Source organism: Pituophis catenifer, unplaced genomic scaffold (assembly GCF_029215685.1).
Source record: "Pituophis catenifer annectens isolate HBS135680 unplaced genomic scaffold, rPitCat1.0.hap2 SCAF_3, whole genome shotgun sequence".
Taxonomy (NCBI): domain Eukaryota; kingdom Metazoa; phylum Chordata; class Lepidosauria; order Squamata; family Colubridae; genus Pituophis; species Pituophis catenifer.
Window position 1 is genome coordinate 202177930 of NW_027256883.1, and position 25851 is coordinate 202203780.

Genomic DNA, 25851 nt, shown 5'->3' on the forward strand with positions numbered 1-25851 from the left:
GCAGTAGCATTATGTTTAACAAAAATGTATGTACCTTAATTAAAATAATACTTTATTGCAAAAAATGCTAATCATCATCTCATCTTTCAGCAAGTTGAAATGTTTTTGCTGGTGGAGAATCTTGTAAGAAAATGCCATATCTGTGTAGCACGGTAAAGCAAAGTGTAATAAAAAAAATGAAATATGCCTCTACCTGTAATTAGGATGGGTTAGAGTTCTGTTAGTATCAAATAATCAAGAGGTACTTGGATAGCTATAGTAAGGCCATACTTAGACTGAGACTTAGACTAACTTTATTGTCACTTTGAATTTACACTAATCGGCATACTTTAAAATGAAATTTCATTGCATGCAGCTCTCAAAGGATCACCACCTCCAATATACACCACATAAACATGACCAAAATATAAATAAACAATTAGATATAAATTATGCATATACCCACATATATTATATGACACAGAGAAACAACACAGTCTAGTTTGGATGTATAGTTTGGATGTATACAGCCTAGTTTGGATGTACTTGGCGAGAAAAATGAATCTTGCGAGTTTACCAGACCGGAGATGGCATAGGGAATAAAGCTGTTATAGAATCTTGTAGTCCTGCTAGAAATACTTCGAAATCTCCTCCCAGACGGGAGCAACAGAAACAGACCGTAAAGTGGTTGTGTGGGGTCTCTGAAAATGCTTTCAACTCTAAGCACATAGCGCTTCTAAGCAGTATCCTGAAAAAAGGAAATGAGCTTCCTATAATCTTCTCGGCTGTCCTTACCACTCTCTGTATGGACTTTCTATCTGAGGCACTGCTGCCACCAAACCAAACAGTGATGCATTTTGTTAAAATTTTCTCAATTATGCCTCTGTAAAAAGTGGCTAGGACAGAAAGAGAAATCCTGTAGTATTATCAAATGCTACCTACCTGGTATAAAGATCACAATACAATTTATATTACTTCCTTTATGATTCAACTATGAAACATTTCTGGGGGTATATAACATTTAACCTTGCTTAAGACTGGGACTCTTTTGCATTGTTTAGGCCCAATGATCCCTGTTGTTATGCTTGTCAATAAGCAATATCTTGTGGCATCTACTGTATCTCCTAATGCTTTGATTCCTTTTTAAAGCGGGCATTTTCTGCACAACACAAAATAAAGATCAGCTTTTTCAGCCTACCAACTGAGATCTATTTTTAGTTTTTGGCATCTCTTTCTTTTGTCCACAATATCCTTTTTTCCTTCATCTTTCTGCATGTCTATTTAATTGTGATTGTTCCTCTGCTGGATTCCATTTTAGATTGACCTGCAATCTACTGTTGGGTCCATTTAATTAGTTCAAGATGAATAGATTACAGAGTATGAATTGAGCCTTTCTTTGTTAATTGCCAGTAATAATGGAGACTCTTTCCAGTAATTTTTTTAATTCCAGGACTGTATGTTCTTATGGTAAAATGAAATGCTATTTACAACTGCTCTTACCTTTTTTGTAAAGAAGGTGTTCTCTTCATGCAGTCCATGATTATTGGCATCCAAACTCTAACCATTAGAGCAGGGGTGTCAAACTCAAGGCCAGGGGCCAAATCCAGCTCACGGGGTGCTTAGATCTGGACCACAGGGCCACCCTGGAAATAGCGAATGACTGGCCCATGGTGCCAGCAAAAATAGAGCTCAAGAGGGCCAGAGCGATCCTCTTGAGCTCCATTTTCATTGGCAGAGGGATGCCGTCGCATCTGAAAATGGAGCTTGGGAGCTCCGTTTTCACTGGCAGAGCGCTCAGGCCACCACAGGCAGCCCCGACATGAGTGACATCGAGCTGGCCACATCTACCCTGGCCTCCTGAGGTCAAACACAACCCTGATGCAGCCCTCAATGAAATTGAGTTTGACACGCCTGCATTAGAGAGTCTTGAACCTTGTGACTAACAAGTATATGGGCAATATTTTGGGTTCTTTTAGACAGGGAATTACTTGTATGAATTGTTTCCTAATGTTCTGTATAGTAGTGCATTCTTCTTAACTTTTCTTGAGAAATATGGTGAAGAGAGAAAATCTAATTGACATATTTGGCACAAAGCATGACTTCTGTGCCTGATAATTTAAATTATCTTCTTGGCATTCTTCTCAGTCATTTAATAGTGTTTTTGAGATGTGCTGCCTTGATCTGTATGTAGTATTAGAAATGTAGTAATTGCACAAAAATATTACAATAACAGCTGGGTGTGAAGAATGAACCAAGTCAAGAATGAACCAAGCAAAACCTGACCTTCTATGTTGCTTATCAGTCTGAAGAGCTGACATTCCGATCTGGGGCTAAAAATGATTCTAAAGTTTCTGGACTAGAGGATCCTATAATTCAGCTGGTAGCTTTTATAATAGTATTCTGGTTTATATAAAACTCTGCTCCTGCAAAAGGATAAATTGCTTCATGCCTTCAAATATCCAAATCGTAACCATATGTCTTTTCATACACAAGAATCTTTTTTAGTGCATTTAAAAAGATGAAGTAATTATCTTTTTGTAACACAAGTTAGGAAAACAGTAATTGTTCTAACAGATGTTTCATCCCCCCCCCCCAATGCTATGGTAGTAAAGTGCAGAACCAGGTTTTTTTCTATGGAAGGACCATTGCCAAAAGATATGGAATCTCACTGATTTTAAGCTGCCAGTGTACAAGCTCTTCAAGCTTTTATGCTTATTTGGGATAATTCGCGAAGGCCCACAGGGACAGATATTATTCACTGTCCCAGAACAACATTAATATTCTTTAATGCAATAGGTCTTGCCATTAGATGATCCAGTCTAGAAATACTGTACAAAGGGACAAACTTATTTTTTATCACTATCCGTTAAGGACATTAGTAGAGTCCTAACCTCCATGTGGTTTGCTATTAGGCTCATTATATTTGATCAAGAGTTTTGCAGGATACAACAGTTCCAAACATTATACAAATGGTCAATTGTCTTTGGTTTTCTCCTTCTAAAGTACTTTATGATTATTTTATATCAGCTTGTTTATCCATTTAGCTATGGGCATTTGCACAACCCTATTTTGGATCAGCTGCTGGGATAATCCCAATGTCTCACAAAGCTTGCTATTGATAAAAGACCTTGAATTCCTGGTGTCAAGCGGGCCTAGGAGCCCTTTTAGTTATGTAGGAAGTTTTCAGCGTGCTGCTGCTGAAAGTATTATGATAAAACTAACCACAGGGCTGCTTTCTGAAAGAATCTCAAAAGGGTATTTGCAGCAAGCTGAATTGATTTAGATTTTCTAGAAGGAAAACAAACCCAAGTTTCCTAATATTGTCTCATATATTTAAGCTGCTATGGAAACTCAGTTCCTAAGATTTTGAATCGTTGTGTTCCATATCATGTATGGTCAAACTTAACTTCTTCTGAACATGAGATTTGGAAGAATGTTCAAGTAGAAAAGTTGTCTGGGTATAGGTATTGTATTCATTTTATAAAAGTGTGAATGGTCTCAGATGGCTTTTATCCACATTTTTCTTGTTAAAAATATTTTAAAAGATAAAGAAGTTTTGTGTAATTAGGAAGCACTTTTAACTTGTCCCCAGAATGTATGTTTATAATCAGATTGTCTTACTTGTTAAGATAGTGTATAGCAGGGGTGTCAAACTTGATTTCATTGAGGGCCGCATCAGGGTTGTGTTTGACCTCTGGGGGCCGGAGTGGGCATGGCCCTGTAGTTGAGGCCAGCTCGACATCACTCGTGTCAGGGGCACCTGTGGCGGCCCAAGCGCTCTGCCAGTGAAAACGGGCTCCTGAGCTCCTTTTTTGGCTGCGACGACCTCCTGAAACCCTCTGCCAGGGAAAACGGGGCACAGGAGGGCCTCACGCAGCCCTCCCAAGCTCTGTTTTTTGCTGGCAGAGGCACTGCGGGCTGGTCCTTTGCTGTTTCCAGGGCAGCCTCCTGGGCCAGATCTAACCACCTTGCGGACTGGATCCGGCCTCCGAGTCTTGAGTTTGACACCCCTGGTATATAGAAAAAAACATTCATGTTTTCACAACTTTCCTCTCCAGCTAGAAATCTTTATGGGAGACTTCCACGTTAGCTGCTTAAAACTTAGTTGCTCCCCTCCTTTTTTAAAAAGCCTATGACAGTGATGGTGAACCTTTTTAGCACCGAGTGCTCAAACCGGAATGTGCGTATGTGTGTGCGTGCGCGCATGCCAGAGCCCCGGAAACTCGAAGACCAGCTGGTCTTCTGGCGCGCATGCGAGGAGGCCAGCTAGTCTTCGTGCGCACCGGAGCCCCGGAAACCTGAAGATCAGGTGGTCTTTGGGTTTTCGGGGCTCCGGCATGCACGAAGATTAGAAGAACAGCTGGCAATGATGCGCATGCCCGCAGAGAGGTTTGCCATCACGGTACTATGATATTAGAAATAATACAGAATAACGCCTTACTACTTTCCTCGCAATATACATTGTTTGTTTTCCTTAACTCTCTTCAAAATTGAATACTCTTAGATACCCTACTTTTATATGAGTTGCTCCAGCACCCCAGATTCTTTTGTTTTACCATTGGTCCATCTGTATAATAATACAAAAATAGGTAAAGGCATATTGTATAATGGTATTCCTTACTTATTTTTAATAATTAAAAATTTAGAATGCCTAAAGTCTGGGATTTTAAATTTCTGATCTTTTTCTGATACAGAGAGAGTTTGTTTTAAATCTGCAGGCAATAGCAATTTCACTTTCTCTCTCCCTCTCCCTCTCTCCCTCTCCCTCCCTCTCTCTCTCTCTCTCTCTCTCTCACACACACACACACACACACACACACACACACACACACTAATTTTCTTGGTATCTCAGGTGGTGAGATAACCAACAATCCCAAACTCATACTAGGAACTTTATGACTGAGGGTAGACTTGAAGCATAATTCCTCAGTTCTAGGCCTATTGACAGAAGCCTAATGCAAGCCATATTCGAAGAAAAATATTCATGTTTTTTTTCAATTTTGAAAATTCTCTTGGTTCCTCCCCCCTCCCCCCTGTTGCTTCATGATGATGCCATTTGCTTGGAAGAAGAGGAAGAAGAAAACCACAGGAAAACTAGCCTAATAAATGATGCTCAGAGCTCAGCAGGAAGCCTTTTGGTTAGCTGTACCATTTTTCCCAATTTATTAATGAAAACTGAATGCAAATATGAACAGTTTTCCAAAAGGTTGCTTTCACAAATATGGTTGGATGTACGAGACTGACATACTAGTAAAACAAAGGCAGGATAGGAAATTAAAAATGTCGTGTTATATCAAGCAGACAGCAGACCGTGTTCCTGAAGACATCCAATGTATCTACCAGGACATAAGAAGGAACGGGGAAGTATAAATGAATGGTAATTTTGCTTCTTGCAAATTGCAACGAAATGAAAAGGCTGCTGGATGAAGTCAGATTGTATTAATTTAAAAGCTAAGTATGCTTCATCTCTTAACAATGGCTTACATTTTAAAATGATCTTTTATATAACCCATACTGCATTGGCAAACAACCAGTCACAGTTCTCAGAGGAACTCAATTACATTGCACTTTGTTAGCTGGACAGGAAACATGAGGAACTTCAGATTAAAGACTAGTGTGGGAAGTTGAAGAAAGCAGGGGCAAATCACATGGACGTACCCATCTGGTCATCAAGAGTTAAGCTGTATGTGAGGGATTCTTTACCTCTGCAATCTTTGATATGCTTCCATGGCACATCTATTACATCATTCATGAAAACAAACTTGAGTGGTGCGGTGGCCTAGAGGTGGAGCACTCGCCTCACAATCAGGAGGCTGTGAGTTCGATCCTAGGTTGAGGCAAATATTTCTCTCTCTGGGCATGATGAGAATGTATCTGCTGAATATAACTCTGCATTGGCGACAGGAAGAGCATCCGGCCAGTAAACACTCAGCTCCATTCAGTTGCCCAGACTCCATTCCACAAGGGATTATGGGGTTGTTAAAAGAAGATGATTCATGAAAACAAACTTACCCTTCTAGTGGAAAATCTAATGTTTAACCTTACGTGAGGAGATAATATTGGTATATAGAAGCACCATGAGAATCTTAGCAAAGTATTTTCTAGGGAAAAAGATGCTGAATAGGAATGAAAGCTCTGGTCCTATTGAACTCAAATATGCAAATGTAAAACAATATAAGCGGATGCATAAGTAATGTGAACAAATGGAAACAATGTACAAATAGATCATGCCTCACTTAATGGTACCCTGTGGTACCCTTGCCATACACTGCCCAGTAGTCTACCTATGAGGAAATGCTTTTTGGGGGGAGGATGATATTTCTGCCATCCCCAGATTGTTTTGACTTAAAACGGGTAGCATTTTAATGGGTACTGTTTAGTTAGTATGGCATAGTTTGTGAATCTAGAAGTTAAAAATTATTTTGCAAACCAGTTCTACTCAATATGCTACCTTTCAGATTTGTAGATAAAATCATATTTGGGGATTATCAAGTTGAGGATGAGAAATCAAATATCCCAAGCTCTTTGGAATAATTGCATATATTCAACCGAAATGTGTAAGTAAGTAACAGAATAAATCATTTGAAATTAAGCAGATTAAATTTACATAGATAAGTGTTATTTTCATCTCTAAAATATCCAGTCTGTTTCTGCATTATTTAAAACAATCAGAAAATAGGACATATGGATATTGTTATTTATCATTGTTCTGAAGAACAATGATAAATAAGATTGTAAATCAATGTCTAACCGTCTTGATTTATAATGTCTTTGTGAGCCCCCATTGGAAATGATTAAAGTCAACCACATCTGGAAATAAGTAAAAAAACTTTATTAATCAGTTCCCTTTCTTTTTAGAGCCTTTCAAATTGCTTTCATGGTTTCTTATAGATCTATCTTTTCCTATTTGAGAATCTGTCAGGTTTCGATGTTGATTTACTAGAGTAAATGCAGGTTGAAGTGCTGACAGAATCACAATTCCAGAAAAGATTGCCTGGACCTAATTTAAATGTAACCTTGAAAAATGAAGAAACAAGATGTATTTTATGGAATTGACTTTTTTTGTGAGGTTGGATAATACATAGTTGAATAAAAGAAACACTTATATCCTGCAAATCTCTTACCTCAGACTGGAATTACAGTACTTCTTCCTCAAATCTGTGCCATTCAAATGCAAGAAATGAGACTAGTATTCAACTGCAAGAGTGTTGGATTGATGCTAAAATTATGTGGATTTTAAGAATACTTTTTCCAATTTTGATTTCTAGGAATCTGGATTGCAGGTGATCCATTACACAATTTTATTTTCCAATTACCATAACCATTTATTCTGTAATTTGTTTGTGGTTTAGGATAAAATAGATCCTGGGTTTTTTATTAAGTAGTTGATGAATATTTGTTCAGTTTGCATCCTGTCTATCTAAGCATGGAACACTCAAATGCCTTACCACAGTTGCTAACAAGAAAAATTTATAGAACATAAAACTATATGCAAAGTTTTAAATAAATAGATAGATGTATGTATTAGATTGTTTATTGTTAATGTTGCTTTAACTATTGATTGGGAACGGTTGGATGTAAAGTGGGTGGCTATATAAACATTTGAAATAAATATTTGAAACAAATGAAGTTAAAATCTGAAGTAAAATGAAAATTATTTCAGTTACATGGAAAAGCTTTGGGCAAGATATGATCTTTCCACCCATTTCCTGAATATTTAGATGAACCAAAGACGTCTCCTTGAAGAGTACCTTTAATATCCAGGGAATACCAAAGAAGGTTCTCTCCTGTACACCAGATAGATAAACTTCTAAAAGCAGGGTTATCAGACCTGGAAGCCATCTTTCTACCTTTGAGCCTTCAGGCATCAGGCCTGCCACAAATTCTACTGGGAAACTGGGAGGGGGGATTGTATAGAGTGAAGAGGATATGTAGTCAAAATAAAATTCTTTTTAGAAAGTCAAGGCCGTTGTGCCCTGCAGCTGTGCTGAGAAGAATGAGGAGGTATCTTCTGTTCCGGAGAGTACCTGTTTGGTTCATGTGATGGACATGTGGGTGAGAGGCAAGGACTTGAACTTTCTTTTGGGTGAGGACAACCCGGAAACTCTCCGATTCGGGTTTTCTCAGATGTGCTAATATGACATCTCTAATAAAAGTTAGCTTTGAGGAACTTCAAGCCTCATAGTTTGATTTCGTTGGAGGTGTTACTTGGAACCCTGACAGGGTATCTTTAAAATAGCCATTTTGATCTAGTGGTTAAGGCACCCAGTTAGAAACCAGGAGACTGTGAGTTGCCTAGGTGACTTTAGGTTAGTCACTCTCTCTCAATCCAACCCACCTATAGAGTTGTGGTAAAAATAGAAGGAAGGGATATTCTGTATGTTTGCTGTTGTTGAGTTATTTATAAAAATAATAAAACTGGGACATAAATAAAATAAAAATCTTTATTCCTTGTACCAGTTAATAGCTTAACTACCACACTTTGTGCTAATTGTAATTTTGGACACTTTTTGAGGGCATTTCCACTTAAGATGGGATGTGCCTATAATCATGCAAATATTCTCCTTGCCACAGATGCCACTTATAAGCTTGTAACTTTACAGTGATCCAGCCACTCAATTGGAGCAAGAGACACTTTAAATCAGGACTGTCAAACTCCTGGCCTGCGCTGACCCACACCCGGTTTAGTGAAGGGGGAAAAAGTCCCAATATGTTATGTGACGCCTCCGTGACAACATGAGTTTGACACCTCTGTTTTAAATAGTCATAGAGTTGGTTGAATGTTCTGGTCAATGAGATAATACTACTTATACTCAATGTCACACAGAATTCCTATCCATCAACTTTAGCATGCTGTTTCATAGATTGACTGCCAAACAGAGCTTGGAGAAATCTCAATCTTTTCTCCTTAATATATAGAATGCCAAGTCATCCATGGCCTCCAGAATAAACATGCTTTATCAATAACTAAGCTAAAGGTTGAAGGGCCCATCTTCACTGTCATTTGATTCTTGGGCTGATTGGAACATGAAAGCTAGGCAGTCTGGCCTTCTGATCTATGCAAGCCTTATATTTCAAGAACTTAGTTCACTGAAAGTAATTTTAGCAAAGAAGTCCCAGTATCCTGTTGTATTCAGAAACATTTCAATCAGCTTCCAAATATAAATGAGGCCCTCTGTTTCTTTTAAAGTGCTGATTAGCCTGGCAACATATGGATAGTATAGTCATGAAGTGAACCTGAGAGCAGCAAAACATCTGTCAGTATAGAGCACTTTTTTGTAATTTAACTGCTAACTTCTAAGGACTTTTATTCATAAAGAGACCCTGCATTAATTTTCTTTAGTCCTTTGCGGAAGAAAGGTGGATCCATATAACAAATGTTTGAGCTGCAGAAGATTAGATGACTGTGCATTCTAAAGCACGGGTCTCCAACCTTGGCAACTTTAAGACTTGTGAATTTCAACTCCCAGAATACTTCAGCCAGCTTTGGGAGTTGAAGTCCACATGTCTTAAAGTTGCCAAGGTTGGAGACCCCTGCTCTAAAGGACTGTGCATTCTAAAGGACACATTCTGATTTATAAGGAGATAATTGAAAGCTTGGTGAAGACGTCTTAGGAATTCCTCAAAGATGGACTGATGCTGATAAGGCTCATAAGGTCACCAGGGAATTGGTTCTGGATTTTGGGAGTAGCTAATTCTAAAGTCCAGAATGTATGAAAGCTTTAGATAAAGCAGTGAATTTTAAACTTGGGGTGATTGATCCCAAGGGGTGTTTTGGGCATATTATGGAGGTAATAAAGTAATTTTTGCATTTTGTGAGTTAAAACTTTTCAAAATAACAGTGTTGGAAGGGACCTTGGAAGCCTTCTAGTCCAACCCCCTGCTCAGGCAGGAAAACCTGTACCAGGGATGAAATTCTACCGGTTTGCTCCGGTTTGGGTGAACCTGTAGTTAAAATAAAAGCTACCGGTTCGGGTGAACTGGTAGTTAGCTAAACTGGGTGGAACAGCTGATCGTCGGATCGTAGCTTAGCTTTTTAAATGCGCAGCGTGTGTTTGGTGTGCACCACACATGCGCAAAAAGCGTACATTTGGTGCGCATGCACTCATGCAGCACATGCTTGGCGCGCAGCACGTATGCGTGATTAGCAAACCGGTAGCAAGCCAGTTCAGATTTCACCACTGCCCTGTACCATTTCATACAAATGGTTGTCCAATTTCTTTTTAAAAACTTCCACTGTTGGAGCATCCACAACTTCTGGAGGCAAGTCATTCCACTGATAAATTGTTCTAACTGTCAGGAAATTTCTCCGTAGTTCTAAGTTGCTTCTGTCCTTGATTAGTTTCCATCCATTGCTTCTTGTCCTGCCTTCAAGTGCTTTAGAGAATAAGGTGACTCCCTCTTCTTTGTGACAGCCCCTGAAATATTGGAACCCTGCTCCCATGACATCCCTAGTCCTTCTTTTCATTAAACTAGACATATTCAATTCTTGCAGCTGTTTTAGCCTCCAGTCCCCTAATTATCTTCGTTGCTTTTCTCTATACTCTTTCTAGAGTATCAACATCATTTTTTACATCATGCCAATCAAAACTGGATACAGTATTCCAAGTGAGGTCTTTTGAATTTCATTTTGTTTGATGGGGCCCAGTGTCCAAATCTGTCAAGATCCTATTGTATTTTAAACTCTTCTGGAGTGTTGGTTATTCCTGCCAGCTTGGTGTCATCTGCAAATTTGATGAGTTCCCATCTATCCCTTCATTTAAATCTTTGATGAAGATATTGAAGAGTACTGGGCCTAAGACAGAGCCTTGGGGCACCCCATTGCATATTCTCCTCCATGTAGATACTAGTAAAAAGGCTTGATTTAAATCAACTCGATTTAAATCATAATTTTTAAAGAGCAACTGTCATCTCTGCTACTCCTTTGACCTACTGTTGACTCACCGATAGTCCCAGTGTTGCAGAATATGCAGCCTCATGCTACATAACTAAGCTCCATTTCATGCTGAATAAACTAAATTATTTATGTATCATAAATAGAAAACTATCTTATGATAGATTTTTACCCCAAAAGTTTTTTATTAAAATAAATTTGATAAAAATCAAAAAAATCCGATTTAAATCAAAAAAATCTGATTTAAATCAAAAAATCTGATTTTTTTGATTTTTTAAAAAAAATCATTGATTTTTATCCACCCTGCTACACATTGAGTTCAGGTGGTTGGCCAGTTTATGAATCCATCTGGTAGTAATGCTGTCCAACCCACATCTTATCACTTAGCAAGTTATGTAGTTTAGACTTTCACTGCTGAGTTGCTTGTGTAAAACAACAAAGTCTGGATTTTTGGTTTTGGGGTGGGTTTTTTGGTGGTGGTAGTGGGGGTAATGACTTTGTTTACAACCAGGGAAAGGAACAAGGTCTATAAAGCAAAGGAAACCTGGACTAAGATTGTAAACACAGTTGCGGTTTCACTTAGCAACCACCTTGCTTAACAATGGAGTGCCAGTCCCAATTGTGGTCTTTAAATGAGGGCTACATGTAAATTGAATTGAGTTTAATATAAATTGGCCACCACAAAGTAACTGTGATGAAGATACAGCCTGTTAGAAAACTCACTAGAAAGAAAATTGAGGAAGTTGATTTCTGCCATGGTTTGGCAGATGATGCTTCTTTCTTACTTTTATCCATTCTCTAGCTTTTCTCTCACCAGGAGGTCATATTTCCGAACAAAATGAAGAAAAATCATTTTTCTTTTCTAACAATCCCTATGGGGCTGCACTTCGTATAAAAAATCTCTTTTAGGATTGGCTGTATTGACACATTAAGCTAACTGTTTACTTTTAAAATGTGTGTAAAATAACTGTCAGTTGTTGGGAATAGAGATTGCAGTAAGATGTAAAAAGAATGATTCCCAGATCACAGTGGCAGACTTGTGATCCTATTAATCCAAGCAGACTGCATTATGATTTATTGAACCTATGAATCTAATCTATGAATGCTGCTTTCTTATAAAATTTAGCTAGGATATCTTCACACACAAACCCTCCATAATGTGAAAATAATTTGGGGGGATTAATACCTTTATGGAAGTTCTTTTCCTTGCAGTTTATGAACCAAACACGTGCACGTGAATCATTGCTTACTGTTATTTTTCTCTTCCATTGTTTTTATTTTTAAACATTCAATCCATTGGTCACAGTGAACACATTGCTTTGTGGCAAATCATTGTTGAAAGCTTTGCTCTTGCTTCTATGCACATATTGTTCTAATGTTATATTTAAATTTAGTCATTTTTCTCATGCTCCTTATTATTCATTTCAGTCTTCACAATGGCCTACAGTACTTTTTGCAAGCAGCAACACTTTAGTATGGGCTCACAGTCTGAATAACTAAATGATTTGCCATGGGAAAAAACAAGATATCTGACGTTATATATTTTAAAATATAAAGCCATGTAGACCATGGAGAAAAGACTTTTGTAGTAATTTATTTGTCTTTGCTTTGGTAAAATAAAATTGCAAACTATTCCTCTAGCCATGATAATACAGAAAGACCCTACAGATATGATACAGCACACTTACAGGAACATGGAGATAAAATTGCAAAAGCCAGACTCAATTCACAAGGCAGGGTCTCAATTAAAAAAGGCTTTGGCAAACTTAGATTTACTTCTTGATACTTAACGACTTTACCATTTGGAAAAAGATGCTGATAGTATTTCTGAGAAATAGCTACCATTTACATAATTCCTATATTAAAGTACTTAGGATAGGATAGGAAGCAGATGGAGTATTGATGCTTTTGAACTGCCCTGTTGGAAAAGACTTCTGAGAATATAGAATAAAAGAGTTGGAAGGGACCTTGGAGGTCTTCTAGTCCAACCCCCTGCTTAGGCAGGAAACCCTACATCCCTTCAGACAAATGGTTATCCAACTTCTTAAAAACTTCCAGCGTTGGAGCATTCAATTACTTCTGGAGGCAAGTTGTTCCACAGATTGATTGTTCTAACTGTCAGGAAATTTCTCCTTAGTTCTAGGTTGCTTCTCTCCTTGATTAGTTTCCACCCATTGCTTCTTATCCTGCCTTCAGGTGCTTTGGAGAATAGCTTGACTGTCTCTTTGTGGCAGCCCCTGAGATATTGGAAGACTGCTATCATGTCTCCCCTAGTCCTTCTTTTCATTAAACTAGACATACCCAATTCCTGCAACTGTTCTTCATATGTTTTAGCCTCCAGTCCCCTAATCATTTTTTAATTATGGACAGCCAAGAAAACAGGCTGATGGACCATTGGACAAATAAACTCAGAGTTGTTATTAGAAACACAAATGGGCTCAAATTATCTTACTTTAGAAATGTTATGTGAAGACCCAGCTTCCTGGAAAAGACTAATGCTAAGAAAGATGAAAGGAAAGAGAAGAGGATGATCAGCAGCAAAATGAATGGATTCAGTTACAGTGGTGATGAATAATACACCATCAGGAGACTTGAAAAGACAGGTTAGGACTCCATCATCTAGGAGAAAATCTATCTGTGTGAGTGCTAGGAATTGAAAAAACTTGAATGCAAGATAATCAGGACTGTAAGCAATTGAGGCTTCCGGTTTGGCTTCCGTCGCCGCCAGATGGTCCCTTGAGACCGCCAGCCCCGTCGCCCGTAAAGAGCCGCCTTTACAGCTGAAAGGCGGCTCGAAAAACTCCGTTTCCATAAGGAAACGAGAGACAGAGCCGGCGAGGGCAGGTAGAGCCCTCTGCGAAGTCCCCAGAGTTCTTTTTTTGTCTCTGGGGAGGAAGCAGGATGAGGCTCCCTATTTTTGCTCGCCGCTGCTCCGGGCTTCGGGAGAACTCTGCGCTTTGCAGAGCCAGGCGATGGGACCAGACCAACTAACGAAAACTAACAGATTCTCCGAACAAGTAGGATGAAATCTGGACCTGGGACCCTAAATTGCAAGTATTTCCAATAACCCTAAGACTGACTTTAAAAGTAAAGAAGAGCAGAAGGGGGGAAAAAAGAAAGTTTAAAATGGCGACTGGCTGAGGCTTGAGAAGAAAGCCGAAAGCGAAAGTCCTTCCGTTTGACCAGTTTAATATGTTACAAAGTAATTGAGACAACAGCGCTGGCTAGAAGTGAAGAGAAAAATTCCTATTTCATGCTTCTTCCTTCGTAGAGACTTGATATTGATATTGTTTGGAGAGAAGTTTTCTTCTTTAAAGGGGGAAAAAAATCTGCTTGTGTGGCAGGATGGTGTTAAAACTGACAAAGCCAGACAACCAAGCTGTGGGGGGGGGCTCCCCCACTTATAAACCACATGAACAAGTTTTGAGCTTGCAGATGCAGAGGAATGGCTTTAAAGATCTAACACAATTTGTTCAGGAGGAGATGGCAAGACATGATGAGATTGTGAACCAGAACCTTGAAAAATTTAGACAGGAAATTAAAGAGTTGGTTCAACAAAAGTATGATAAATTCAAGCAACATATGATAAATTTCTTAGACGCAATGATGAAGATGGATAAAGAGATCAATTTAGAAATAGAGTCTAAAATGAAGGAAGTTGATCATAAGATTTATAATTTGGATAATAAAATACAAAGAATTGAAAATGATTTAACAATGATTCAAGAAAATAGCTCAGAAGTAGAGTCAAAAATAAAGGAAGCTGACAACAAGACTTATAATGCAGATAATATAAAACAAAGGATTGAAAATGAAGTCACAATGATGCAATTCAGATTTATGGAATTTGCGGTCAGAATTAGGGGAATACAGGAAAATAAAAAAGAAGATTTGAGAAAGATGTCTGCTGAAGTTCTGGCTGGGATTTTAAAGGTTAGTCCTGAAGAGGTATCCTGTAAGATTGATAAGGCCTACAGAGCAAATTCTTGGCTGGCAAAGCAAAGGCAGTTGCCTAGAGATGTGGTGATTTACTTTACTGATAAAGGAATAAGAAATGATATTGTGCAAAAGTCTTTTAACTCCACTCTTGAAATGCATGGAAGGAAGATTTGGATATTTAAAGAGCTGCCGCCGAAGATGTTAAAAGATAGAAAGGATTTTGGATTTTTGGTGACAGAGCTAAAGAAACAAAACATCCCATTTAGGTGGGATGCTCCAGTTGGAATAATATTGAGATATCAAGGAGAAAGATATCAACTAAATACTGTTGAAAAAGCGGAAGAATTTTATTATAAGGTTCTTAAAATGAATTCAACATCTCCACGTATAACACATGAGGGGAATAAAGAAAAGCAAAATCAACAAGAGATTGGAACCCAGGCTAAGCAGATGGAGGTGGAGGTAATGGAAAAACAACAAGTTACAGAGGCCTTTTTGGATGAGCCGCTTTTGGATTCTCCTTCAGAGGTTATAGTTGGATTACCTATAAATACAAGAGAGGCGGCTTTGGATTCTAATGTGATGACTTATCAAGTTACAGACCAGCATGGAAATCAATCAGTTGATATACAACTCATAGAAAGGCAACCAGGATGGAGATCTAAGCCACAAAAAGTTAAGAAGAGAAGAAGCAGGTCCTACAAAAATAAAATTTTTTAGACTAAACAACAGTGTAATGCCAGTTACTTAAGAGACAATTTATTTATTTATTTATTTATTTATTTATTTATTTATTTATTTATTTATTTATTTATTTATTTATTAAATTTCTATACCGCCCTTCTCCAAATAGGACTCAGGGTGGTGCACAGCCAAGGTAAAAACAGAGCATACAAAATTTAAAAACAGTATTAAAATAATTAAATATTTGGCTGTAAATTAAAACAACCCAATTAAATACATGAAAATATAGCTGAGGCAAATTATTGGTTTATACTATTTTGAGGAGAGTGACAGATCTCTGCAGTGCTGTACTTTTGGGATGTGGAAGATGGCCTTAAATTGAGTGGATTGGAACTTTCTATTCTGGACTCTTTGACAAATGGATTACGTTTATGTTGAGCTACAAGGCAAGAGAACTATGGGATTGGGGCATGCAGAAGATCTGGTTGTTACCCTAACACGGTGGTTGGAATGAATAATCTAGATGAAAGACATTACAAAAGACATTATATGGAATATAAATATAAAGTCACTCGGGTGGTTTTTTGATATATGAAAACATTTATTATTGATGGGGGCAGATGGTAATTGAAGATACCGAACATACTGTTGGAACTAGAATTTGATGTTACCCTAACATGGGTGATGGAATTAACAATCCAGTTGAAAGACATTACAGAAGATATCATATGGATTACAAGTTTAAAGTCATTTGAGGATTTTATTTATATATGGAAATATTTTTTTTTAGTGGTGTGGGCAGAAGAACAAAGATATTGAAAATATTATGTATGGTAGACCTGTAGGAAAGTGGGTGGAGATAGGTTAGCTTATTGATTGTTTAGTTTAGGAAAAGGGATGTTAGGTTATATTAATATACGTAAAAGATTTGAATTAAGAGATATATGCATGGGGGAGGAGGAAATGGATAGATTATGAGTAGAAATTGCTAAATTAGGATTTATTATATAATTTTACAGCTGAATGGTGCTTTGAAATGTATAGTATAAGGGGGATATAATAATATTGTTAGAAAGAAAGGGTCAGCATATGGGGGGTGGAGTAAAAAGGATGGTAAAGTATTATATAATCTGTTACTAATTTGGGTTTTATTTTGGAGAAGCCACAGGGGGAGGGGAGGGGGAGGGGGGGTTAGGGAGGAGGGGGGGGGAAAAGGGGGAAAAATCTGTATTTGAAAAACTTTTTCAATAAAAAAAAAAGGACTGTAAGCAATTGAAATGGAGATTCTTTGACCCTAGGGGAATTCATCTTGCGATATCTTGATGAAGCTTTACACCAGCATTTTTCAGGGGCTGAGGCTGAGTTGCATATAGATTATGATTTTGGCTCATGGTGTATAACATACAGTATGTCACTAGGGGAAAAAAAAAACTGGCCATTTTTCTTCATGAATTATAATTCCCCAAGATTTGTCAGGAAAAGTGTCATGCCTTCTAGAACAGGAAAATGAGAAATTTATGCTGTATCAGGCCCTGGATTATATATGTCAGCGATATCTCTATGAATTGGCAACACCTCTCCAGAACCACACACTATAATCTTTCTCAGTCCTATCTGGAAAGCCAAGGTTTAAGTGTAGCCCCCTTCTCTTGGCAAAACAGAAGGCCTTTTTGTTGTTAGTTGCGAAGTCATGTTCGACCCATCGTGACTCCATGGACAACGTTCCTCCAGGCCTTCCTGTCCTCTACCATCCTCTGGAGTCCATTTAAGATCACGCCTACTGCTTCAGTGACTCCATCCAGCCACTTCATTCTCTGTCATCCCCTTCTTCTTTTGCCCTCAGTCTTTCCCAGAATTAGGCTCTTCTGCAGGGAGTCCTTCCTTCTCATTAGGTGGCCAAAGTCTTTGAGTTTCATCTTCAGGATCTGACCTCCTAAGGAGCATTCAGGTTTGATCTCCTCTAGGACTGATTTGTTTGTTCGCCTTGCAGTCCAAGGGACTCGTAGGAGTCTTCTCCAGCACCATAGTTTAAAGGCCTCAATTCTTTGGCGCTCAGCCTTTCTTGTGGTCCAACTTTTCACAGCCATACATTACAACTGGGAAAACCATAGCTTTGACTATATACACTTTTGTTGGCAGGGTGATGTCTCTGCTTTTTAGTATGCTGTCTAGATTTGCCATAGCTGTCCTCCCCAGGAGTAAGCGTCTTTTAATTTCTTGGCTGCAGTCCCCCATCTGTGGTGATCTTGAAGCCCAAGAAAATAAAATCTGTCACTACCTCCATTTATTCCCCATCTATTTGCCAGGAATTGAGAGGGCCAAATGCCATGATCTTAGTTTTCTTAATGTTGAGTTTCAAGCCAACTTTTGCACTCTCCTTCTTCACCCGCATCAAGAGGCTCTTTAGTTCCTCTTTGCTTTCTGCCATTAGAGTGGTATCATCTGCACATCTGAGGTTGTTGATATTTCTCCCAGCAAACTTTATTCCAACTTTTGATTCATCTAGCTCTGCTTTTCTCATGATGTGCTCTGCATATAAGTTAAATAAGCAGGGGGACAGTATACAGCCTTGCTGGACTCCTTTCCCAATTTTGAACCAATCAGTGGCTCCATGTCCAGTTCTCACTGTTGCTTCTTGACCCGCATATAAGTTTCTCAAGAGACAAATAGGATGGTTTGGTACTCCTATCTCTTTAAGAACTGCAGAAGGCCTATCAAAATCCATCTTGGAAACATTAGTGAGCATTTTGTAAACAGCCATTTATGTGGAATGTCTTTTGCAGTGGGAAAGGGGAAACATTGATACAGTTGTGGTTGCACATTTGATTTAAATAAATATAAACAGAGGATGCACAAAAAGATAATTCTTTTTTTCAATTAGTAAATGGAGACCTAGATATAATATCTTTCCTCGTTGCGCCCACATGACACCCCTCCTGCGCGAGCTGCACTGGCTCCCAGTAGTCTTTGAGTGACTTTACAATTCTTGTGAACCGGATTTTGAGATAAAAGAATAGATATTCCTAGAGTTCTCATTAATGCAGAGGAGGAATGGGAAAAAAATAGAGTGGGCATATCTAACAGTTTTTGCAAAAGCAAAATACTTTATTAGAAGCAATTTTTAAAATATTTACAATGTTAGTAGTGCCATTTAATTCATTCCTCATAGGGATTCTTCATTGGCCTGATTTAGCCTGATTTAATGCTGTATAAAAATGAATCCTGATAAGTAATTTTGTCTTCATTTAATAACATAGAAAAAAGGCTTTCATATCCAGTATCCCAAAGGTGCTTTTTCAAGAGGCAACTGGACTTTCTGGTTTTTCTTTGAGGACGTTTCACTTCTCATCCAAGAAGCTTCTTCAGCTCTGACTGGATGCTCTGACTGGATGGTGGGTAATGGAAGAATGGAAGTCAGAGTTGAAAAGGTTTCTTGGATGAGAAGCGAAACGTGTTCAAAGAAAAACCAGAAAGTCCATTTGCTCTTGAAAAAACATCTTTGGGGCAAGCCGCATGACCTGGATGACTGAGCATCTCTATAGACTTTCATATCCAGTGGTGGTTAATTTCTGGCTCTTCAGGTTTGTTGCATTGCCGTGCACAACATCCTGATTTTACTGGCTGAGACTAGTAAATTGCAATAGTTTTCTCTTTTTAGTTCTCACTGGCAGGGCATCACTGTACATCATGTTTCAGTTATCATAGATAAGCCTAATGGATCAAATGTAGTAATAGGACAGAATTTGTGGCTTCAACTATACTTTTTAACACATCCCTTTATGTCAAAAAACAACACCAAACTAAGTGGAAAATGAATGCACCAGAAAAGAGCCTTTCTATTTGACTAGTAAATAAGGTGTGTTATCTTCAGTGGAAAGCTTTCAATACCAGCATGCCATATATTTGCAAAGACTACCCTGTTTCCTGAACTGGCACATTCTGATTTAAGAATTGAGTGGGCGTGCAAAGTGCATCTGCGTGCAAAGAAAGAGAATGACTGTCCCATATAAGAATTTTCAGAACTTACAGAGTCAGAGGATCAGACTGAAATATGCAAAACACCGGATACCACAAAGAAAGATAGAATCAGCTTGTTTTGGAAAACACTAGAGTACTGTCATCGGCTAAGAGTATGGGGCTGCTTCACACCATCTGTATTGTTACTGAGTTCAATGTTTTCTTTTTAGAAGCACATTATCGTAGCTTGAGTCTGTTAATACAAATGTAATACACCATTTTTTATTTTCAAGTACTGTATGCTTTTCACTTTTCAGTTACATGAAAGCTTGCATATGCCGGAGTAAGCACAAGGGTCATTCATTAAGATTGTCATTGTTTTAAAACTGCTATCCATGAACAATATTGTTCATCAGAAAATGATTTTAGGATACCGTATTTATAATGCTAGCATCCACACATTTTGTATATTTATTAGAAGATCCTCTATATTCAGCTTAATGAGACTGCTGGCAATTTAACTGTAAATGTAAAAACCAACATCAAGTGAACAGAAACAATACATTTAGAATGCAGATGGCCGCCCGTTCTGACAAACCCCAACGGATCTAACTTCTGAGTGCTGTGTTCAAACAACACAGATTTGACTGCTTTGCGGAAGGTTAATAGTATGTGAGGATGCGGGGGGTGGGGATGTTAGGTACATCTCTGGGAGGGGATGGCAAACTTCAGTCCATGTCCCCTTGAATTTTCAGAGATAGTTTCTTTAGCATTCTCTCTCTAAATTGAAGCCAGATAAATTCTACTTAAAGAAGTGATTCCTAAATTATCCATATTGATTATTGTTTAGTAGGCATAATTTGCCTGTGTGGATAAGATATATGACCTGTAATGATACAGATTTGATGCATGTACTATATTTTGCAAAATACTTAAAATGAGGCACTAACCTTACTGAGTTATCTTCACCGTTTTGTACATTATCCTATGGCAGTGATGGCTAACCTTTTTGTCCTTGTGTGCTAAAAGCGTGCGTGCCCACACCCATAATAAAATGCGCGTGCCACCCCCCCGTGCATGTGTGCGTCAGCCCCGCACGCCGGCTTCCCCGTCACCTGTGCATGCATGCACAACCCCCCTGTGCCCCGTTTTGGGCCTAGCAGGCCTCCCTGAAGCCTCGGACCAAAAACGAGTGGGGGGGGGATGTGGCATCCCTCCCCTGTGCTCCCCCCTGTCCCCCCTGCATGCCTACACTGTTACAAGTGTTATGTTTGCCTTGTATGCAGCTTTATTCCTCTCTAGCATTCATTTCCATTGTTCAGTGATGCATTTCCTGCCTCTCTAGGATTTACCTTTATCTGCTCCTGTGAGGCACTTCTTGTTCCTGTTGGATGTATATCCAGTGAGAGATCTAAAAGGTCACGTTGAAGACAGTTCATTCTGGAGAAAACAGTTCATTCTGCTTCTTTGCATTATTTTAAGCTCTTGCTTGTTTCATCAGTGTTTGTATCTAGACACCTATTGCCTTCATTTTTCCAAATATTCTTTTTCCATGACCTTTTGGCTTTTCTTTTGCATTGTGTGTCCAAAATACTGAAGCTATAACTTCATTACTTGTACTTCCAGTGAAGTCTGGTTTTATTTTATCTGGTATTAAATTATTTCTTCTACTTGTAGTCCAAGATAGTCTCTTCAGCACATAATTCAAAGGATCGATGTTTTGTCACTCCAACTTGTTCCAACTTTCATAGCCAAATGTTACAATAATAACATAATGCCCTTGACAATATCTTTTTTGTCTATATGATTTATTTGCATTTTAATACTTCGTCTAGATTTGTCATCTTCCTCTCAAGTAACAGATGTCTCTTTATTTCATGGCTTTACTTATCTTCCTTGCAAATGTTTGAGTCTAGGAAGATAAAAGTTTGTTTTTATGTCAAATTCTTAAGCTGTTTGTATTCGGTTGGCATTGCTTGATGATCTAATTTTTTTTTAACATTGAGCAGCAGACTGCCTTTTTCTTTTAGCTAGAAATGTTTAGCAATGTTATTTTAAGGTTTTATTTCTTCTGTTTAATTCATTTTCTACTTCTTATTTATTTATTTAGCATATGATGAAAACTTGACAGAGGGGAAGTAAACATAAACATACAATCCATGTAATTATAGTATATACAAAATTTCTATGGTGGTACGGCAGCGGCCTCATAATTGGATGTCCAATTCAACTATCCAGGCAATCGCCTCTGGCATTGCTTTGTGCAAGTCTTCTAGGGAACCAGGGAATGCATGTCATGGGCAGCCTTGCACAATATATTTAATAGTTTGCATATCAGCATCATAATTGCAACAAAGGGAAATCTTTCCATCCTCAATGATACAGGGTAGAGGGACTTCTTCCAGTATTGCACCTACTTCTGTTCAATTTTGTCCAGACAGAGTGAGGTTGGGCAAAACAAGTGGTTTGGTAGAGGGATCGCCAATGATCAGGCCACAGAAAGGCACCTTAGACCATTCCTCTCTCCATGCATTCTGAAGGTTAAATTGGGTAGATGAATTGTTGTTTTCCATGCTGCCTTACGAGATTTCAAACTTGTGATGCACTATGCATTGTCCTGGTGAACAGGGTGGGCCTTATTAAGCATCCTTGACCGTAGCTTAATGAAAGCTTGTTGTCTTCTAATGTGGGGCGGTATGATATTGCCAAATACTGGTAACCAGTGCACCTGAGTGCCAGAGATAATATGTATTGTCTGGCAGAGTTGGACATCAACCATTTGAGTGTGAGTGCTGTTAAGCAACACACTGACACAATATTCAGCTGGGGAATAAACCAAAGCCAAGGCTGTTGTTCTTAGGGTGTTGGCATCATCACCCCAGGATGTTGCAGCCAGTCTGTTCAGTAAATTCAATAAATACAGTCATGTCCGTAGCATTTCTTAAGCTACATGTGCTTCCTGGACAGTGCTAAATGGGTGACCATGACCAGATACAGCTGTACTGCCCTCTTAGGCCTCACAGCCGTGACAAACAAAAATGCATAAAATCAAATTTTCTACTGAAAGTCCAAGACGTCCAGATTTTTTCCACATATTGTAGCAACAGGCTGGCCTGGAGGTTTTATATCTCTTCTCCTGGAAGTCTCTGGGTTGGTACATCCTGTCTGGCCTTCCTGCCCTGATATAGTTCCTGGTTAGTTACTATGGCTACCATCTATCTTATGGGGGACGTGCCTTTTCCTAGTATTCTCCTCCATAGTCAGCGATAGGCCTCCACAGCCTACCTGCCTTATGAGCAAATAAAAGTAAAAGGTAAAGGTTCCCCTCGCACATATGTGCTAGTTGTTCCTGACTCTATCTCCATTTCCAAGCCGAAGAGCCAGCGCTGTCTGAAGACATCTCTGTGCTCATGTGACTGGCATGGCTAAATGCCAAAGGCACACAGAACGCTGATACCTTCCCACCAAAGGTGGTCCCTATTTTTCTATTTGCATTTTTTACCTACTTTCGAACTGCTGAAAGCTGGGACAAGTAACGGGAGCTCACCCCATTACACTGCACTAGGGATTTGAACCGCTAAACTGCTGACCTTTTGATTGACAAGCTCAGTGTCTTAGCTACTGAGCCACCGTGTCCCACTATGAGCAAATAGAAAGAGCCAATATGTCAATAGAAAAGCTTAAGTCTTCGGGAATGTTTTTTTTTTTTTTTATAAATATTTTTATTCAACGTTTTTAACCTTTAAAATCACAATTATACAATTACAGCTTTCCGTTATCGGAATTTTTTCTTAATTTCAACTTACCCACAGGCCTATTGTTTTATACATATACGTTATTTCATAGTTACTTATTTTTATAATATATACATATTTACATGTCTACTACACTCTAAAATTTACATTTTATCCATTTATTATCTTTTCTGTACATTCAGTATACGTTAATTTTAGACTTCTTTTCAAGCCAATTATACCACCTGTTCCATGTCTCTTAATACACTGTTTCCTCTCTGTCCCTTAATTCCATCATTAATTTGTCCATTTCTCAGTATTCTAACGCCTTTTTTATAATCATTGTGTTTGATGGAGTGTTTTCTTGCTTCCAATATTGGGCGAATGTGATTCTGGCTACGGTGATTATATGGAGCAAGATGTATTGAATTTCTTTGCTTGTATTGCCTTTTATTATACCCAAAAGGAATACTCTGGCTTCATAATCAATTTTTTGTTCAACAATTTCCTCCAACCATTTTTTAATTTTTGTCCAATAATTCCTGGCTTTGGGACATGTCGACACATGTGGTAGTAGGGTCCAGCAATTTGATGGTCTATTGGGAAACATTTTGGCCAATCTTGCCGGGGGTAAATGCCATCTATAAAACATTTTGTAAATGTTCCCCTTGTATGCAGCCGACATCGTAATTTTATAATTTTTTCCCATAATTTTTCCCAATGCTCCAATTCAATATTATAGCCGAAATTTTTAGCCCAAATTATCATTGTTTCTTTTACAGTTTCCTCCTCCATTTAAAATTTAAGAAGGCAATTGTATGTTTTGGTAATCATTTTTTAATCAGGACCTGTTAATACTTTGTCTAATTCTTGTTGCTCATTTTGAAACCCATATTGTCCTGAATCTTTTTTATATCTTGTTTCAATCTGTAGGAACAGCCACCAGTCTATTTTAATTCCTTGTATTTTTAGATCCTGATTTGATTTGAGTTTCCCTTGCCCATCTAATAGCTCTTTGTAAGTTACTATCCTGTTCAAATCAATTAGGTTGGGGTAAACCATTGCTTCCATAGTTGATATCCATCTAGGCATTTTTATATAGAATTTGTTTTAAATTTTCACCCAAATCTCTAATAAGGCATCTCTCACCTGGTGTCTCTGAAAATATTTATGGGCTTTATTCTTTCCCTCCCAAATCAAGGCATGCCATCCCCGCTATAAATCATGTCCTTCTATCATTAATATTCTTCTATTTTTTTAGAATTATCCACTCTTTAAGCCATGCTACAGCTGCTGCCTGGTAATAAAGTACCCAGTCAGGGAGACCAAAGCCTCCTTTAGTTCTGGAATCCTGTAGGAGTTTTAATTTAATTCTAGCTTTTTCCCTCAGCCAGATAAATTTTAGAATTATTTTATTTATTCAAAAAACTTTTTCCTTAATTTTATGGGTACAGTCTGGAATAAATATAAAATTTTTGGTAAGATGTTCATTTTTATGGTCGCAATTCTTCCGACCAGAGATATTTGTAGTTTTGCCCAATTCCTCAAGTTTTTTTGAATTTGTTGTAATAGTTTTGAATAATTATCTTCTTTTATGGAGCAAATTTTTGCTGTCAGCCAGATTCCAAGATATTTTACTTTTTTCACTATTTGAATTTCCAATATTCTCTCTAATTCCTTATTTTGGCCTTCTGTAAGATTTTTGGTTATTATCTTCGTTTTGTTTTCATTTATTTATAAACCAGCGACCTTTCCAAATTTCTCTATTTCCTGAATTAATATTTCTCCTGTTTCAAGAGGATCTTCTATTATAAAAGCCATGTCATCTGTGAACTGTGTTTTATACTCTTCTTTTTTTATTTTTAACCCTTTTATTTCCTGATTTTCCCTAATCTGTGTCAATAAAACTTCAAACGAAGGAATAAATAGAAGAGGGGATAGTGGGCATCCTTGCCTAACCCCTTTATTTATGGTGACTTTCTCTGTTAGATCTCCGTTTATCATTATTTTCGCTGTTTGATTTGAATATATTGCCTTGATCATTCTGATAAATTTTTCTCCGACTTTCATAATGGTTAATTGTGTGGTTAGAAATTGCCAATTCAAATTATTGAGTCTTTTGTGCATCTACCAATATTAATGCTAATTGTTTTTCAGGGTGGGTTTCATAGTACTCTAATACATTCATTCTTGTGTTATTTCTTATTTGTCTTTTGGGTAAAAATCTGTTTTAGTCCGAATGAATAATTTTATTTAATATATTTTAAAGTCTTTCTGCTATGATTGTCGCATAGATTTTATAGTCAGCATTCAGCAGCGAGTTTGGCCTATAATTTTTAATAAATTGATTATCTGTATCTTCTTGTGGAATTAGTGTTATGAATGCCTTGGTCCATGAATTTGGCATTATAGCTCGCTCTAATATTTCATTATACATTTCTAGCATAGTTTCCTCCAATAATTTTTGAAACTTTTTATATATTTCCACGAGGATCCCATCTGGCCCTGGTGTTTTATTATTTTTTTTGTTTCTTAATTTCCACCTTCATTTCTATTAAAGTTATTTTATCATTTAACATTTTTCTAGCTTCCTCTGATATCTTGGGCACATTTCTCTCTTGTAAGTACTTTTTAATATTTTATTCTAGGATATTCTTTTGACTG

The 25851-nt window shown here is 37.9% G+C and overlaps 1 protein-coding gene across 1 annotated transcript in view; it reads left to right on the forward strand.

Annotated features, from left to right (window-relative positions):
• The window catches only part of ZNF831 (zinc finger protein 831), a 64803-nt gene that overhangs the window by 23197 nt on the left and 15755 nt on the right, over nucleotides 1-25851 (forward strand). The window lies entirely within an intron of this gene.